Source organism: Choloepus didactylus, chromosome 2 (assembly GCF_015220235.1).
Source record: "Choloepus didactylus isolate mChoDid1 chromosome 2, mChoDid1.pri, whole genome shotgun sequence".
In the NCBI taxonomy this organism is placed as follows: domain Eukaryota; kingdom Metazoa; phylum Chordata; class Mammalia; order Pilosa; family Megalonychidae; genus Choloepus; species Choloepus didactylus.
Window position 1 is genome coordinate 228,726,220 of NC_051308.1, and position 11,046 is coordinate 228,737,265.

Sequence of the window (11,046 nt, forward strand, 5' to 3'; positions counted from 1 at the left end):
TCCATTTCACTACAAGTAAAATATTACAAAATATTTACAAGAAAATATTTAAAATAACTCAAACACAAAAGCCAAGATGGAATAAAATAAACCAGTTTCTCAGAAATCTCTACTCAGATGCCCACAGCACACAAGGGAGAAGAATAAAAACAAGTCAGTAACTGGGATCCCCTGATCACATGTTTTGAAAGAATTGGAGAAGGGAAAGAAACGGGATGGAATGGTGATATGAAAGGGAATGGATATTAGCAGCACTACTTCAATAATCAATCTATTCTGAATGAAATACCCCTCTTAAATGCAATAAATTCTAACCAAAGCTAAATTTTAGGATATTCTTTGCATTGAAATTAGAAAATACCCTGACAGTGGAAGTAGCTCTTTCACCCAACCTTAATAAGAGTCTCTTCCTCCATGAACCAGTGATGTGAACAGAAACCTGTTATGGCATCAAAAGTTGCCACAGTAGCCCTTCCATCTCTCTCATGAAAGCTTCATACACATCATCTCATTGTACTGTGACAGGAAGAGAAGGACCAGACTTGGGGGCTGCTCAGCAGAATCATCCTCTGATTTTCTTTGGGGAGCAGCAGTGCAGTGGGCACAAATCAAGTAATCTCCACCTTGGGATTAGTGATCTGTGGCTTGGCACTGCTGGTTGCTGAGCCTTCTTCTCCATGGTGGTTGCACTCGTATCATCTGCCTTGGGTTGCTGAATCAAATTGGGTGGGGCACCCAAAACCCCTGGGTTTGGCAAGGGAGCTGGTGGGAAGACCCCAGGTGGGGAAGGTCCAAGTGGAGACACCAAAGGTGGGCACATCAGGCGAGGACGAGGTGGAGGGACACCTGGAGGTGCAGGGGGAGGTGGTCTTGGTGGAGGTCCCCGGGGAGGAGGGCCAGGGGGCAGACCTGGAGAAGGACCTGGGGGAGGGTCAGGGGGTCAGCCTGGTGGTAGTCCTGGAGGTAAAAGTCGAGGTAAAGGCTCTCGGAGTCTTGGCATTCCGGGGGGTCTCAGGAATAGAGGAGCTCCTGGGGGTGGCCCATGTGGCCGTAAAGGTGCTGCAGGTGGTGGTCCAAGAGGAGGTGGTCCTGGCATGGGAGGTGCTTGCATCTGAGGAGGAGCCTGCTGCTGTGAAGAAACCGTAGATATGCCATCAGAAAGAGATTCTTCTTTATGCTGTTTCTGTGCTTGCTTTTCTGCTTCAGAATCATCAGAATCATCTTCATCATTATCCTCTGAAAATTCCTCTACTTCTTGTCCCTCCTCTGGGACTTCCTGACCTGCCATTCAAAGCATCATGGCTTGAAGAGGAGTCAGCTCCTTCATGTTCTTCTTTTTTTTTCCTTGATTTTCCAGGCATATCTGCAAATTGTACACTCATACCTGACTTCTTTTCTTTAGTGTTGTCTCTTTCACTGTCATCACGGTGCACAAATTCACCCCCCTCACTTTCTCCAGGTGATCTGTCAGTGTCACTGTCATCTGTGTTGTCATCGTGCTTATCCTGATCCATGTCCTCAGGATAGCCATCATCCTCACTGGTGCTGGAAACATCATCATCATGACCTCGCTGGGCAAGTGCAGGACTATGTAACATGTCTTCATCTCACCTACGAGGAGGAAGACCTAGGGCAAAGCCCATTTTATGGCCATGCATCTGCAAGACTTGAGGAGGAGGTGGATCAGGGGAGGACCGGGTGGTTTTCTGCCAGGGGGCAAACGTGGAACACCACGTCCAAGAAGAAGTATAGGAACTGCCCGAGATAGAGGTCCATAGGCTGAAGTCTTTTTTTAATTTTTTAATTTTTTTAATTTTTAAATTTTTCAAAATTAATTAAGTTATTTATTTTTATTGAGATTGTTCAGACACCATACAACTATCCAAAGATCCAAAGTGTACAATCAATTGCCCACAGCACCACCATACAGCTGTGCATCCATCAACATAATTATTATTTTTTTTAATTTTTAGAACATTTTCACTACTCCAGAAAAGAAACAAAGACAAAAAAAAGGAAACTCACATCCTCCCATACCCCTACCCATGCCCCCCCTCCATTATTGTTTCATAGTTTTGGTATAGTACATTTGCTACTGTCGATGAAAGAATGTCAAAATACTACTAACTGTAGTAGTATTGCAATAGATATATATATTTTTCCTATATGCCACTCTATTATTTTTTTGTTAATTTCTTTTTTTTATTAAATTCAGTTTTATTGAAATACATTCACACACCATACAATCATCCATGATATATAATCCACTGTCCACAGTATGATAACATAGTTATGTGTTCATCACCACAATCTGTCTCTGAACATTTTCCTTACATCAGAAAGAACCAGAACAAGAATAAAAAATAAAAGTGAAAAAAGAACACCCAAATCATCCCCCCATCCCACCCCATTTGTCCTTTAGTTTTTATCCCCATTCCTCCACTCATCCATACACTAGATAAAGGGGGTGTGATCCACAAGGTCTTCACAATCACACTGTCACCCCTTGTAATCTACATTATTATATAATTGTCTTCAGGAGTCCAGACTGCTGGGTTGGAGTTTGGTAGTTTCAGGTATTTACTTCTAGCTATTCCAATACATTAAAGCATAAGAGGTGTTATCTATATAGTGCATAAGAATGTCCACCAGAGTGACCTCTCGACTCCATTTGGAATCTCTCAGCCACTGAAACTATTTCGTCTCATTTTGCATCCCCCTTTTGGTCAAGAAGGTACTCTCAGTCCCATGATGCCGGGTCCACATTCATCCCCGGGAGTCATATTCTGCGTTGCCAGGGAGATTTACACCCCTGGGAGTTGGGTCCCACGTAGGCGGGAGGGCAGCGAGTTCACCTGTCGAGATGGCTCAGTTAGAGAGAGAGAGGGCCACATCTGAGCAACAAAGAGGTACTCGGGGGGAGACTCTTAGGCACCATTACATACAAGTTTAGACTCTCCTTTGTGGTAATGAGCTTCATAAGGGCAAGTCCCATGCTCGAGGGCTCAGCACATCAAACCGCAAGTCCCAATGTTTGTATGCCACTCTATTATTAACCTCTAGTTATAGTGACATACATTTGTTCTAGTTCGTGAGAGACATTCCTAATATTTGTATAGTTAATCACGGACATTTTCCACCACAAGATTCACTGTTTTATACATTCCTATAACCTCCAACTCTCCCCCTGGTGACACGTGCGACTCCAAGCCCACCCTTTCCACCACCTTCACACACCTTTTAGCACTGTTAGTTATTCTCATTACATGCTACCATCACCCCTGTCCATTTCCAAATATTTAAGTTCACCCTAGTTGAACATTCTGCTCACAATAAGCAACCGCTCCCCACTCTTTAGCCTCATTCTACATCCTGGCAACCTATATTTCATGTCTATGAGTTTACATACCATAACCAGTTCATATCAGTGAGAGCCTGCAATATTTGCCTTTATGTGTCTGTCTTATTTCGCTCAGTATAGTGCCCTCAAGGTTTCTTCATCAACCCATTTCTTTTAAGATGGTTTTGTTCAAACACTATGCATTCTGTCCTAAGTAAACAATCGTTGGTTCCCTGTATAGTCACGTATTTATGTACTGAGCACCATCGCCACTCTCTATATAAGGACATTTCTTCCACAAAGACAAAGGAAGAGTCAAAGAAGGCAGAGAGGCAAAAGAAAAAAGCAAGAGAAAGAGAGAAAAACAAACAAACAAAAAAACTTGATAGCTAGAAGGTGACAAAAGGAAAGCTAGCATTAACCTAAAGTAGAATAAAGAGTCAGACAACATCATTAATGCCCACAGTACCGTACCCTTCCCCTATTCCCCACCCCCCCAGATGCATTTAGCTTTGGTATATTGCTTTTGTTACATTAAAGGAAGCATAATACAATGTTTCTGTTAATTCTAGCCTCTAGTTTGCATTGATTGTATTTTCCCCCCATCCCACCCTATTTTTAACACCTTGCAATGTTGACATTCATTTGTTCTACCTCATGTAAAAACATATTTGTACCTTTTATTACAATTGTTGAGCACCCTAGGTTTCCCTGAGTTACAAAGTCCCAGTCTTTCTCGTTCATCTTTTGTTCTGGTGTCCCACATGATCACAGCCTTCCTCTTTCAACCATATTCACAGTCATCTTTGTTCAATGTACTTACATTGCTGTGCTACTATCTCCCAAAACTGTTTTCCAAACCTCTCACTCCTGTCTTTTCCTTTCTGTTTGCAGTGCTTCCTTTAGTGTTTCCTGTAGAGCAGGTATCTTGTTCACAAACTCTGTCATTGTCTGTTTGTCAGAGAATATTTTAAGCTTTCCCTCATATCTGAAGGATAGTTTTGCCGGATATAGGATTCTTGGTTGGTGGTTTTTCTCTTTCAATATCTTAAATATATCACCCCCCTTCCTTCTTGCCTCCATGGTTTCTATTGAGAAATCCACACATAGTTTTATCAAGCTTCCTTTGTATGTGATAGATCGCTTCTCTCTTGCTGCTTTCAGGATTCTCTCTTTATCTTTGATGTTTGATAATCTGATTATTAAGTGTCTTGATGTAGGCCTATTCATATCTCCCCCTTCATCCTTCCCACAGCTGCCTGTGCCTCTTCGTAACCCTCAGCCTCTGTTTGTAATTGTACGTTTGTGTGTCTCTCTCTCTCTCTCTTTTTTTTTTTTTGTTCTCCATATCATTTATTTCTGCTTTAATCCTTGTTATTTATTTTCTTCTACTTGCTTTAGGGTTAGTTTGCTGATCATTCTCTAGCTTCTTCAGTTTTTCCACAGTTCTTTGATTTTAGCTCTTTCTTCCTTTTTAATGTATGCATTTAGAGCTATAAATTTCTCCCTCACTGCATCCCTTAGGTTTTGATATGTTATGTTCTTGTTTCCATTCATCTCTAGATACTTAGCAATTTCTCTTGCAATTTCTTCTTTGACATACTGATTGTTTAGGAGTGTGTTGTTTAACTTCCAGATATTTTGACTGTTCTGGATCTTTGATAGTTATTGACTTTTAGTTGCATTCCACTGTGGTCAGAGAATGTGCTTTGAATAATTTCAATCTTTTTAAATTTTTGAGGCTTGTTTTTGCCCCAGCATATGATCTATCCTGGAGAATGTTCCATGATCACTAAAGAAGAATGTATATCATGGTAATTTGGGTTGTAATGCTCTATATATGTCTGTTAAGTCTAATTCGTTTATCACATTGTTTAGGTTCTTAGTTTCCTTATCGGTCCTCTGGTTGTTCTATCTATAGGAGACAGTGGTGTATTGATGTCTCCCACAGTTATTGTGAAAACATCTATTGCTTCCTTCAGTTTTGTCAATGTTTGTATCATGTACTTTGGAGCACCTTGATTGGGTGAATAAACATTTTTGATTATTTCTTCTTGGTCCCTTGGTTTTAATTATCCCTTTTATTAGTATATAATGTCCTTCTTTGTTTCTTACGACATCCTTGCATTTGAAGTCTGTTTTATCTGAAATTAGTATTGCTACCCCTGCTTTCGTTTGGCTGTAGCTTGCATGGAATATTTTTTTTCACCCTCTCACTTTCAATCTCTGTGTTGTTTGGTCTAAGATGAGTCTCTTGTAAACAGCATAATGACGGTTCATATTTTTAAATCCATTCTGCCAGTCTATATCTTTTGATTGGGAAATTTAATCCATTCACATTCAATGTTATTACTGTGAAGGCAGTTCTTGAATCAGCCATCTAAATATGGAACACCTCATGAATTTGCCTGTCTTCCTTGCGTAGGGACCATGCTAATCTACTCTGTATTATTCCAACTTTAGTATATGTGCTGCCAAAGCGAGCACTGGGAAGCTTTTTAAAATATAGATTCTCAAGCCCCACCCCCAGAGATTCTGATTTGGCAAGACTTGGGTGGGTCCCAGGTACTGCTCCCTCTTTAACTTCTCCTGGAGGTTCTCCTGGTTAAATCAGCGATTTAACCAGTCCGTTTTGACCACAAAGGTGGTGTCTGATATTTTGCTTTTTCAAATTGTGCCACAATGAGAATCCTTACACCTACTCTAGCAAATCTCCTTGATTTTTTTCAGAAAGATGATTCCCCAGGGTGGCCTTGCCCTTGCCCCTTGCTGAAGGGGTGCTGTGAGTTTTCAATCCCCCTTCCCTCCATGTCTCCCTTCTCCTGAGTAAACTAACATTGGCTCCACCTGGGGGAGACATCTCTGCTGGCAGTGGGTGCCTCCAAGGGGACATGGGGCAATGTGTGTGGGGGTGGTGGTGGAGCATGACCTCCATGTTTTTACTTTATAATCTTATGAATTGTTTGATTTTGTAATGACTAGCATGCATTCCTTTTGCTATTAACATAGAAGAGCTGATAGGCGATATATATATATATATATATATATATATATATATATATATATATACACACACATATATAAATATATATTTTTTTTCCTTTTTTTTTTGCTGTTAAATGGATGCCCAGCCCACATTCTTTCTCTGAGCCTCAGACCCTACTGTCCAGCTGCTTTCATGATGTTCCCACTTGGGAACAGATATCTCAAAATTAACACACAAACGGAAATTAACGTACCCAAACTCTCAGTCTTTCCTCCCAAACCTGCTTCCCCCATCTTGCCCAGCTCAGTAAATGGCACCTCCGTTCACCCAGCTGCTTGGGATAGAACCAGCAGCCCTCAGCACCTTCTCTCCCCCCCCCCCCCCCCCGCATCCGTCCCTCCCGAGTACTGCAGATTCCACCTGCTGACTACGTCTGGGATTGGTTTAGTCGTCTCCATCCCCTCATCACCACCCTAGTCTCAGCAGCCATCATCCTTTGCCCTGGACTGCTGCAGTAGTCTCCCGGCGTCCACCCGTACTCTAAACAAGTCATTTCCTCACAGCAGCCAAATGGGCTTTCAAAACCTAAGATCGAGTCTCAACCCTGCTCAGGACCTTCTGAAGGCTCCCTGTTGTACTTGGGATGAAATCCAAATCCTAAAGGTGGCCCACAAGGCCCCATGTGATCTGGCCCCTGCCCGCCTCACCTGTCTTACCTCGAGCCACATCCCCTCTCTCTGGAGTCGCCAGCCCTGGCCTCCAAGTGATCCCCCATGAGTTGAGCTCCTTCCAGCACTTCACACATCTCTGGAACATTCTTCTCACCAAACTGCATCTTCCCTTGGCTCTCAACTCAAATGCCCTTCTCCAGAAAGGGTTTCTCTGACCTAATCTAGTTGGAGCCCCCTTCATCCTTCCCACAGCTGCCTGTGCCTCTTCGTAACCCTCAGCCTCTGTTTGTAATTGTACGTTTGTGTGTGATCAGTTGCTGTTGTTGGCCTCATTCACTGGAATGTCAGCTCCCGACGGTAGGGACGTGGCTGTTCTATCACTGTGAGCTCACCACTAGCCCAGTGCCCGGCACATTGAATGGGTAAAGGGATAGAAGCAAAGGTATTGTTCTCCCCATTTTAATGATGAGGCAATAGAGGGCTGGAAGATGTCAGGACTGGGCAGACATCACCCAGCAAGTCATGGGAGCTACTGGGCCCCCTCAGGCTTGCAGACCTCAGATGCAGTGCTCCTCCACCACCCCCTGCTGCCCGGGAGCTTTCACACATTAACTCACTTAAACTCACCATATCTGAACAGAAAGGGTATTCTCCCCATTTCACAGATAAGTATGCAAACTGAGGCTCACCCAAACCACCTGACTTGCCCAAAGTCAATGAATTTACAGAGCAGAGACTGGATTCAAGCCCAGGCTTCTCTCCCCATTCTTTCTGTTCTAACCAACTACAGTCCACTTATTTTTCCTGAGCATCTGCTAAGTGCCGGGCACTGTGCTGGGAGTGGAAAGCAGAGTGAACCAGCGGATACAGTCCTGCCCTCCTGGAGCCCACCTCACTCTGGGAGAGGCAGGAAACAGACCCAGAGACAAGCATGGTAATAATTATGAATTCTGATACTGTAACCTCAGAAACCTAGCAAGGGACCCCTGGGCTCCATCCTTGGCGCCCTCCTGACTCCCAGCATCTGGAAGATTCTTCTGCCTCCTGTCCTTCATCAGCCTCCCCAGCTCACTAATGCTATATCCACACGGCCACCCTTTGACCACAGTCCCAAGTGCGTCACTCTAGACTGCCACCAGGGGGCAGTCATGCTCCATGGGAGGGAGGTGCTCCCACCTGTGCGACTTGATCCTGAGTTAAAGCCCAAATCCTCTCCCTGGGGAGGGGAGAGGAGGGGAAAGGAGGAGAAAGGAACGGAGGGAAGAAGACTTAAAGGTGAGACCATGTGGGCCCTGAGGCTGCGGTAAGGACTTGGGTTTTGGTCCAAAGAGCAATGGGAAGCCATTGGACCCTCATTTTGACTTGGATCACTCTGGCTGCTACGTGCTGAGCAGATGGGAGGGTCTCCCTGTGACAATGCTGGAAGAGGAGACAGAGGCTTTTGTAAAAGTCCAGGCAGAGATGATGTTGCCATAGAGCAGGGGGTTGGAGATAAAACGAGCAGGACTCAGTGATGGATTGCATGTGGGGGTGAGGGAGAAGGAGGTTTCCAGGATGACTCCCAGGTTTGTGTCTCATGCAACAGGATGCAACTGAGGTGGGGAAAACTGCTAGAGAATCAGGTGGCGGGTGATTGTGAGTTCGACTTGCACATGTAGGGTGTGAGGTGTGTTTGATGTGGAGATGTGGGACCAGTGGTGAATGCACCAGCCTGGGGTTCAGAGGTGAGGTTAGGGTGAACAGAGGGTCTCAAGCTCCTACACTATTGAGCATTTGGGCAGGAACATGTTTGTGGTAGGGGGTTGTCATGTGCACTGTAGGGTATTTAGCAACATCGCAGGCTTCTACCTACCAGATGTCGGTAGCACCCCTCCCCAATTGTGACAATCAAAAATGTCTTGTCATTGCCAAATTTTCCCTGAATGTTTATGCATGTGGGTGGGTGGGTGGAGCTCCGAATCATCCCCAATTTGAGATACCCTGGGCTGGAGGAATCCATTTGAAGTCATTGGCTTCTCTGTGCCATCATCACCCTAGTCTAAGTTGCCTTCATCTCTTGCCTGGGCTGCTGCAGGAGACCCTGGCTTCCACCCATGCCCCAAACATGCCATTGTGTTTGCAGCAGCCAGAAGGGGCTCAAGACTCAACTCTGTTCAGGACCCTCCAATGACTTCTGGTTGTAATTGGGATGAAATCCAAATCTTAAAGATGGTCCACAAGGCCCCATGTGATCTGACCCCAGTTCCCCTCTCCCACCTTACCTTACCATGTCCCTCTCTTTGGGGTCAGCCAGCTCTGGCCTCCAAGTGATTTCCCACGAGCTGAGCTCCTTCCCACACTCCACACATCTTTGGAACATTCTCGACTTGCTATAGGTGTATTTCTATTTCTTCTTGAGTCAGTTTTGGTAGTTTCTGTCTGTTTTGGTTTGCTAAAGCTGTCGGAGTGCAATTTATCAGAAATGGATTGCCTTTTACAATGGAAATTTATTAACTTACAATTTACAGTTCTTGGTCCCTGAAAATGTCCCAATTAAGGCATCAACAGGTTGATGCCTGGACTCTGAAGAAAGGCAGTTGGCATCCAGGACACCTCTGCTACATGGGAAGGCATGTGGCTGGCATCTGCTGGTCCTTGGCTCCCGGGTTTTGTTGCTTTCAGCTCTTGGTTCCAGTGGCTTTCTCTGTGTGTCCTGCAGGTTCTCTCAGCAACTCTGAGGCTTTTCTCTCTAAGCTCTCTCTGCTTTTTCTGTCTTTTATCCTCTCATAAAGGGCTCCAGTAAAAGGAGTAAGACCCACCTTGAATTGGGTGGGTCACATCTCAGTTGAAACAACCTAATCAAAAGGTCCCACCCACAATAGGTTAGCACCCAGAGGAATGGATTAAAAGAACATGGCCTTTTTTGGGGTACATAGCAGCTTCAAACCAGCATAGTGTCTTTCTAGGAATTTGTCCATTTAATTTAGTTTACCAAATTTGTTGGCATACAATTGTTTGTAGTTTTCTCTTATAATCCTTTCATTTCTTTAAGGTTGGTAGTAACATCTCCTTTTTTAGTCTTGATTTTAGTAGTTTGAGTCTTCTCTTTCCTGGGTCAGTTTACCTAAATATTTGTTAATTTTGTTGATCTTTTTAAAAAACCAGCTTTTGGTTTTGTTGATTTGTCTATTGTTTTTCTATTCTCCACTTCATTTATTTCCATTCCAATCTTTATTATTTCCTTTCTTCTGCTTGCTTTGGGTTTTAGTTTGTTCTTCTTTTTCTAGTTCTTTAAGGTGGAAGTTTAGGTTATTGACTTCAGGTCTTTCTTCTTTTTTAATATAAACCTTTACACATTTAAATTTCCTTCTTCACATTGTTTTGTCTGCATCTCAGAAGTTTTGTTATGTTGTGCTTCCATTTTCATTGATCTCAAAGTATTTTCTATTTTTCCTTGTGATTTCTTCTTTGACCCATTGGTTATTCAGGAGTGTGTTGTTTAATTTTCACTACTTGGTGAATTTCCCAAATATCCCTCCATTATTGATTTCTAATGCTATTGCATTTGGTCAGAAACATACTTTATATGGTTTCAAGTCTGTGAAATTCATTGTGACTTGTTTTATGGCCTAACATATGGTCTATCTTGGAGAATGTTTCATGTGCACTTGAGAAGAATGTGTATTGTGTATTCTGCTGCTTTTGAGTGGAGTATTAGGTCTAGTTGGGTTATATTGCTCATCTCTTCTCTTTCTTTGTTGATCTTCTGTCTAGTTGTTCTGACAGTTATTGAAAGTGAGATACTGAAGCAGGTACAAGTTTTGGGGTATTAACGTAGCTTCATTTTTCTTAGGCAGATGCCTAGGAGTAGAACTGTTGGGTTGTATAAAACTCCATATTTAACTTTTTGAGAAACTGACTATTTTCTAAAGTGACAATACCATTTTACATTCCCACCAGCAATGTAGGAGGGTTCAAATTTCTCTACGTCTCCACTAACACTTGTTATCATGTCTTTTTGATTATAGCCATTCTCATGGGTGTGAAGTAGCATCTCAGTGTTCACTTGA

The 11,046-nt window shown here is 43.2% G+C and overlaps 1 non-coding gene and 1 pseudogene across 1 annotated transcript; both read right to left on the reverse strand.

Annotated features, from left to right (window-relative positions):
- Positions 1-442: 442 nt before the first annotated feature.
- On the reverse strand, positions 443-9,356 carry LOC119514528 (annotated as a pseudogene).
- LOC119528268 lies at positions 5,721-5,827 on the reverse strand. The gene has a single exon (XR_005215588.1). It is a non-coding gene; the product is annotated as a U6 spliceosomal RNA (small nuclear RNA).
- Positions 9,357-11,046: the final 1,690 nt, after the last annotated feature.